Here is a 9230-nt window from a genome sequence, read left to right as displayed (position 1 = left end):
TTCAGGTGTTCTATGATTTCTTTCTTGGAAAAACAGAAGAGGCTGTGATAATAGAAGGCTCACACTTATCTTGTGTTATAATGCATATTATGTGTTATAATGTCATTTTACTCAGCAAATCATTGCAGTGAATAAAAATCCTGCATAAATAGCATAATATTTAAATTTACACAGTCTATGGAAATAAAATTATGAAATACATATATAAATAATCCATGTCATGATTAAATATGTCATGATTAAACCAAAACAATGCAGACATGTACATATGGACAGGGAAGTGAAGCTCATCTGACTTGTTATATTTACGCCATAAATCATCACAACACACTCATCCAAACAACATGCTACAAAACCCAGTCACATGACCGACCACATGACTGCTACTTCATTCATGTGCTACAGATTGCTAATAGCAACCACCTATTCACAATTAGCACCATCTTCTTAAACAACTACTACTACTACTACTAATAATAATAAACGATAGTGTGCTTATGTACTGAACAGTGACAGTCTTTCTTTAAATGGCCAGTGAATGGGGCTTAGTACGGACTTTGATTGGTATGGTCTATTTGAAACAAACCACCAAAACTGGGCCCATTCTCAAAGCAATCCATAAACAAGGCAGCAAGTCATCCTGTATGATGGCATTACTGGAAATCAACACAAGCACTGACACAGTACTTGAAACACAACACTGAATGTGCTCTATCTTCTTGACACACACTTCTATGCCTTGGTATCCAGCATGACATCAGTACATGATACATTGCCTGTCTGTTGATTTTTATTTTGTTTTACCCTGTTGAATTTGTCTACTTTAATAAAACCTTGCATTTGCATCCAAAACCCTGTCTGCACCATCTGAATGATTCGTTTATGGCAGAACTACAGAACAGAGGAAACACATTTATAGCCCACGTTTTGCTGATGTGATTAATGATAATGTACACACTGAGTGTGCACAATAAGACTGTGGCCAGAAAAAACACACACACACAAATCCTACATGCACAAGCACAGCACTTACCTGCACTAACACAGGTGTCTTCTTCTATAGTCTTTCCCAAAATGTAACCTAACACATAATAACTGCATCTCTTTTGCTATGAGTGGATGGCAGGGTTCTCCTTTCTAAGTTAAATAACTTTTCTAGATTTGTTTTACAACCCTGTATTGGTTATTGTTTCAGTTATGCCCCCATGGTTATAATAAATATAAGTATACATGGGTTAAATTTTTACTTTGTGCTTTCTTATCATTCAAAAATCTAATGCAGACAGTATAATTCAATCAAAGTGTGATTGAGCAACAGATCACATATATTTAGCAGGATCAGTGGTAAGGGGTTGCTGGCAGTATTTGTTTGGAGAGGTCATTTGGAGAAGGCCTTCCTACCTTAGGCCTCAGTGCAGTAACCACTCAATACAGAGGCACAACTCCTACATGGACAGCATTAACATGCAGGATAAATGACTTCAATTTTAAATAAATAAAAAGGATATAAGTATGTAATAGGTATGAATTACAGGAGTTATTTGATGATAGGAAGCTTCATGTTGATCATGAACTAGAATATGTACAAATTTCACAATTGCATGACAAAGCTAGAAATGACAATGGCAGATACGGCTAATTGTAACATAACATCATAACATTTATTCTAACATAAATTTAAATTACACTCTCAGTTATAGCTACATTTTACAACTATTCCATATCCAATAACATGTTACCATGCATGTTACCATATTACCACTGAGGCTTAGCTACAATTTTCTCCACTAGATGACAGCAGCAAGTTACTTAGCAAAACATTAGGATGAACACTGGAAATCTGGGATTTTTATTTATTTATTTATTTTTACAATTTTTACTTCATCAGATGTTTTTCTACTCTTGGGGGTTCCATGCACAACCCCTTTCAGAAGTGAGGGTTTAGTTATCCAAAGAACTCTTGAGAAACTATTAATGTACATACGCCTGGGTGTACATAGATTACATTTAATCTCTGTCATTAATTATTAAACAATATTTAAAAAAATATATATTATTTTGGGGAAAAAATAATTATAACCTTTTAGGGTTCTTTAATTGGCAGGTTTCTCGCTTTAGGAGGTTAATAACAATTTGTAGTTTGTGCAACACATTACCCAGATAAATTACCTTAAGGGAAAAAAAGGTCCTTCATGTGTTCTTTAGAGGTTTATTGTGTAATCTGAACGTTTCTTTGCTTCTTTGCTTCTTTGCTTCATGGTTCCTTCTTTGCTTCATGGTTCTGCTTAAAATCTTCATAAAATCTTCATGGTTCTGCTTAAAATCTTCAGTCTTTGACAGATCTCCTAGAAACTTTTGTATTTGTTGTCAGTTTGTCAGTTCCACCCACACCTTTACAAATTCATACATACAGTTATAAATCATAAGTCCAGATACACTATATTGCCAAAAGTATTCGCTCACCCATCCAAATAATCAGAATCAGGTGTTCCAATCACTTCCATGGCCACAGGTGTATAAAATCAAGCACCTAGGCATGCAGATTGTTTTTACAAACATTTGTGAAAGAATGGGTCGCTCTCAGGAGCTCAGTGAATTCCAGCGTGGAACTGTGATAGGATGCCACCTGTGCAACAAATCCAGTCGGGAAATTTCCTCGCTCCTAAATATTCCACAGTCAACTGTCAGCTGTATTATAAGAACGTGGAAGTGTTTGGGAACGACGGCAACTCAGCCACGAAGTGGTAGGCCACGTAAACTGACGGAGTGGGATGCTGAGGCGCATAGTGTGAAGAGGTCGCCAACTTTCTGTAGAGTCAATAGAACACCTTTGGGATGAATTAGAGCGGAGACTGAGAGCCAGGCCTTCTCGTCCAACATCAGTGTGTGACCCCACAAATGCGCTTCTGGAAGAATGGTCAAAAATTCCGATAAACACACTCTTAAACCTTGTGGACAGCCTTCCCAGAAGAGTTGAAGCTGTTATAGCTGCAAAGGGTGGACCGACGTCATATTGAACCCTATGGATTAGGAATGGGATGTCACTTAATTTCATATGCGAGTCAAGGCAGGTGAGCGAATACTTTTGGCAATATAGTGTATGACATACCTGCTGTGTATGGTATCAGACAATTAGTTCAATTAATTAGTAATTAAAATGCTCTTAATGACTTTTAATATGCTTTTTAAAAAAAAAAAAAATTGTCATTTGCTTTTTATAGTGTTTCTTTTTTAAATTGTCAAGCTGTGCACAGTGCAATGCTTAACTTCCTCCAACAAATACAGTGCTCAAGAAGTTAAGGGAACATTTAAATCACACATTGGATCTTGCTGAAAAAAATGTTAAGTTTATAAGTTGAAAATCTTTTCTTATAAAAGTGTATAATTTGTTGAGAGCAAACTGATGTGACAATAGTCGTTAGAAACCAAAATCAACAACATACTGAGCGCTGTATTCAAAATCACACTGAAAATGAAAGTAAAAAATTTAAATTACAGGCTGACTTGATGACATAATGTGAGTCAGAAGTTTGTATGGCCCTCATGTGCCTGTATGCACTCCATACAATGTCTGGGCATGCTCATGAAGAGATGGATGGTGTCTTGGGTGATCTGTTCCCAGACCTGGATCAGGACATCAGTGAACGACAGTCTGTGGTGGCTTCAGATGCTCTGATACATAACGTCCCAGAGGTTCTCAATTGGATTCAGGTCTGGGGAACCTCAGAGCCAGTTAATGGCATCAATGCATTCGTCCTTGTGACCAAACCTCCCTGTGATGGCACGTACGGATGTGCCATCCTAGAGGAGCTGGACTACCTGTGCAACCTGATTTGGTTGCAGTTTCTGCCTCATGCTGTAGTAATGACAAGGACCCAAACAAACCACAAAACTAGAGACAAATTGGTCAGCAAGTTTAAGGACAAGTATAAGGAATAATTGAGGCCACCAGCTGTAAAACCTTTTCCATTTTAGTGGTTGTCTTGCTGTTGCCTCTCAAGTGCCCCTGTAGTGACTTTCATTTGCTCCAAAGCAGGTGAAACTGATTCACAATCACTTATGCATCCTAACTAGACAGACTGATATCCTTGAAGTTTAACTTGCTTGGTGCTATACTGTCATGATTAGGTTTCCCTTAATTTTTTTTTCACTTCCAGATCATACTTACTTGCCTGTAATATTTCTGTAAGCAACAATTAAGATTTAAGTTAGCTGATGGATGACATTAGATGACCTTCACATGAATAGAAATGATCCTCATCAATTTATTTTCACATTCGGTTTCTCTGCACAGAGGACTTGCATGTTAAGAATAATGAATACATGTTACTTACTGATTAATTGTCTAACATCTCACTGTTAGTCAGAATATATAATTAAAACTCATCATGCATATATTCATGACCTCCTGGTCAAAATATGAAATATTGATTACTCTATGAACAACCAAAAAAAAAAAGGAAATGTTCCAGAAGAGGGCAGCAACTTACAAAATACATTTTCTCTAGTTCCCCTTTCCTCTGAGATTCTGTTAATTGCCAGTGAGGCTTGGTTGGACTGGTCTCTTCTTTGATGCTGTGAAATTTTGACACCCTCTTTCACATATAATATATACATCCAAGTGTGACACATTGGAAGAATGAGACCAACCTTATTACAGTATCACCTGTGTAATACTGTAAAACTTTGTCATACTTGTTAAACCCTATATTCCCTATATTAAGGTTTTTCCTCATCTATTTCCTGATCTCTGTGTGTATCTTTCCTCCCTGGTCCTAGGTGGAGCTGTATCCAATCTAAGAGTGTTGTGTGCTGGAGGATGGTTTATAAAAGAAAGAGAAAATGGACGGAGAGAGAGAGATCCTAATTTGTTTACCATGTGGTAAACTTGTTTGTACAGTAGGGTATATTGGCCTGTGTTCTTGTATTAAATATGGTAATAATGTCTGTTTTGAGTGTTTGTCACCCTGCCTGGAAGAGGCTAAGTACTTTTTTGTTGATTAGATTAGTTTTCTCTTGGAGCAGGGAGGCATGTTAAGAAAGCAAGTTGTGGTTTATTGGTCTTTCTTTTTTTATTTGTTTGTTTGAGCTAGTGCTGGGCTTAATTTGTTGTTTTTGGTGTTTGCTTACCTCTGGAAAAATAGGCTTTGATTTATGTTATTTTTACTTTGCTGTCATGCAGTGACTGTGCTATCTAATATACATATTTGTTAATATATTTGTTATTGGAAGGAAATCTAATGTGGGGTTGTTTGTGTTTTTTCTTGTCTTTTCATTTACCAAGTATATACCAAGTATCTTATTATCAGTACCAAGATAGTAACAGTAGTAGAAATGAAGCTTGGCTATGCAGAAACACAAGTATAGTGAAAGTGATGAATATATTGAATGTTAAACCTAAAATATTTCATCTAGCAATTAACTTTCATGAGCCCTGCTTTGCAAGTACAGTGCATTCTTTCTTAGCTCTGTAATTGTTTAATTATGCTATTCTGCAGGCTATGGATTTGTACTTGCTGTGTTTCAGGACTAGATTAGGCTATGATTGAGTTCTAAGCGAGAAAAACAGCAGGGTTTGTACAAGTAGACACTTACCTTCCATTGATTTTCTTTTGTAGAGAAACTTTAGCTCAGGAGTATACGTGCTGAGAGATCAGCCCTCCTGTAGCCATTTCTTTTCCCTTTTTTCTACCAAACATAATTGTGAGGAGTAAACAGAAGCCCTTCCTGCTTTGTTTCTCTCTGCATGGTTGCAGTCAGCTCTTGTGTACAGTGGGATCCTGTCATATATTTTTCTACATGATCACTGTTGAAGTGAAAGCCACTGAACAGTACCTTATACAACACCTAGCATGACTTTAAATAGCTTCAGTTATTTCAGTCTCTGAATTATTTCAGTCCCCCCCCACAAAAACACAAAAACTAATGGCATCATGCATTAAAACAGATGCCAGGTTAAAGGAAAAAACAGTGACTTATGCTGTTGGGGACATTTTGCTGTCATGGTTTTGTGTTTACTTGTCCCTTAGTACGATTTTATTTTAAAACCAAAAGGTAGGCTTTATGTTTGTCCTATGATGAATCATTTCTATCCTGATAGAAGTGCCCACTTACAGGATGACATGCCCCTATAAGCAGGGCACAAGGGCTTACTGTATGATTAGATGAGTAGAAAATATATGCTGGATATCATTTGAAACCAACTGAACACCTGTGAGAGACTGTCTGAGAAAGACAGCACTCTCTACTGACATCATCAAAGCTCCAATTGAGGGAATATCTTCATCCCACCAGTATAGCTGCAGATACTTAAAATATATGCTAAGGTGCACTGAAGCTGTTTTGACAGCTTGTGGCCCAACAGACTTTTTATCCTTTAATTTGTTGCACATCTATATGTTGGATACACACACACACACACACACACATATATATATATATATATAAATATATATATATATATATATATATATATATATAGTATATATATATATATATATATATATATATATACACTATATTGCCAAAAGTATTCGCTCACCCATCCAAATAATCAGAATCAGGTGTTCCGATCACTTCCATGGCCACAGGTGTATAAAATCAAGCACCTAGGCATGCAGACTGTTTTTACAAACATTTGTGAAAGAATGGGTCGCTCTCAGGAGCTCAGTGAATTCCAGCATGGAACTGTGATAGGATGCCACCTGTGCAACAAATCCAGTCGTGAAATTTCCTCGCTCCTAAATATTCCACAGTCAACTGTCAGCTGTATTATAAGAACGTGGAAGTGTTTGGGAACGACAGCAACTCAGCCACGAAGTGGTAGGCCACGTAAACTGACGGAGCGGGGTCAGCGGATGCTGAGGCGCATAGTGCGAAGAGGTCGCCAACTTTCTGCAGAGTCAATCGCTACAGACCTCCAAACTTCATGTGGCCTTCAGATTAGCTCAAGAACAGTGCGCAGAGGGCTTCATGGAATGGGTTTCCATGGCCGAGCAGCTGCATCCAAGCCATACATCACCAAGTGCAATGCAAAGCGTCGGATGCAGTGGTGTAAAGCACGCCGCCACTGGACTCTAGAGCAGTGGAGACGCATTCTCTGGAGTGACGAATCGCGCTTCTCCATCTGGCAGTCTGATGGACGAGTCTGGGTTTGGCGGTTGCCAGGAGAACGGTACTTGTCTGACTGCATTGTGCCAAGTGTAAAGTTTGGTGGAGGGGGGATTATGGTGTGGGGTTGTTTTTCAGGAGCTGGGCTCGGCCCCTTAGTTCCTGTGAAAGGAACTCTGAATGCTTCAGCATACCAAGACATTTTGGACAATTCCATGCTCCCAACTTTGTGGGAACAGTTTGGAACTGGCCCCTTCCTCTTCCAACATGACTGTGCACCAGTGCACAAAGCAAGGTCCATAAAGACATGGATGACAGAGTCTGGTGTAGATGAACTTGACTGGCCTGCACAGAGTCCTGACCTCAACCCCATAGAACACCTTTGGGATGAATTAGAGCAGAGACTGAGAGCCAGGCCTTCTCGTCCAACATCAGTATGTGACCTCACAAATGCGCTTCTGGAAGAATGGTCAAAAATTCCCATAAACACACTCCTAAACCTTGTGGACAGCCTTCCGAGAAGAGTTGAAGCTGTTATAGCTGTAAAGGGTGGATTATGGATTAGGAATGGGATGTCACTTAAGTTCATATGCGAGTCAAGGCAGGTGAGCGAATACTTTTGGCAATATAGTGTATATATATATGCCTAATATTATGTTGGTCCCCCTCATGCTGCCAAAACAGCCCTGACCCATCATGCACTGTGTATTCTGACACCTTTCTATCAGAACCAGCATTAAATTCTTCAGCAATTTGAGCAACAGTAGCTCATCTGTTGGATTGGATCACATGGGCCAGCCTCCACTCCCCACATGCATTAATGAGCCTTGGTCACCCATGACCCTGTCACTGGTTCACCACTGTTCCTACCTTAGATACTGACCACTGCAGACTGGGAACACTCCACAAGAGTTGCAGTTTTGGAGATGCTCTGATCCAGTCGTCTAGCCATCACAATTAGGCTCTTGTCAAACTCGCTCAAATCCTTACGCTTGCCTATTTTTCCTACATACATACATACATACATACATACATACATACATACATACATACATACATACATACACTCAAGGTTACTAAAAAGATCTTAAGAGGAGAGTTAAGGGTCTACTTGGCAGACATTATGCCAGTACATTTAGATGCAACGACTAGAATGACTTGATGATGCAACAACTTTTAAACTATTAGCTAAAACTAGAAATAGCTAAAAATAGAATTTATAATAACACACAATGATATGCAACTGATACTTTAATGATGATGATCTTAATTTTTTTTTTTAGTACTAGTGTGACTAGGTTTGGAAGAGGATTTATAAAGATTGAGAACTGACCTATTGAACAGTTAAAGAACCAGTCTTTTATAATCTTAATCTGAACCACAGTATGTCTCAGACATGTCTCTGGAGTTATTTTCACTTTCATTGCAATGTACATTCGATTTAGCAAGATGTTCTACTTCTGCATTGAGTTTTTTGTGTTTGTTCTCCCCTTCTGCTGTTGTGAGAGCAGACATTTTGTGCTCATCCAGTGAATCTTATTCGAACTTTTCTCTTTCAACATGTACTGTTTGACTTTAAAATATTCAATTGTACAAGAGTAATGATTTATAATCCCAATGTCTGTGGTCTCCCAAAAGAGGGTGGGCTCCCTTTTGAGTCTGGTTCATCTTTAGGTTTCTTTCAGGGAGTTTTCCTTTGCCACTGTTGCCTCTAGTTGGCTCATTGGAGATCTAAATCTGTATCTGAATTTCAAATGTGAAATTGTGAAAATGTCTGGTAAAACTGAATTACAAATAAATTGAATTCTGTGGTTTTAATTACCAGGTTTAAACCTTAATTATCTAACTGAGATAACTTTAAATGTGTATGAGGTAATGATTTAAGATTTAACAGCAAAAACTAAAGTGACTTAATTATCTTGTTGTGCCACAACACTGTGCCAATATTAAGAAGTGCCTGTAATCAACCGTGGTCCAAATATCGCTTAGGATCTTCCCTATAATAATGCACGCAGGTTTCTTACGCATTTCTAAAAGCCTCCTCCTTCCCTCACATTGGAAGAGTGCAATTTAGTCAAGGTCACTTGTTTCAGTTTTAATGGATCCGTTTTAGACTGAGG

Source organism: Hemibagrus wyckioides, linkage group LG09 (genome assembly GCF_019097595.1).
Source record: "Hemibagrus wyckioides isolate EC202008001 linkage group LG09, SWU_Hwy_1.0, whole genome shotgun sequence".
Classification (NCBI taxonomy): domain Eukaryota; kingdom Metazoa; phylum Chordata; class Actinopteri; order Siluriformes; family Bagridae; genus Hemibagrus; species Hemibagrus wyckioides.
The sequence above is the reverse complement of the archived record's forward strand: the minus strand, read 5'-3'. Positions refer to the sequence as shown.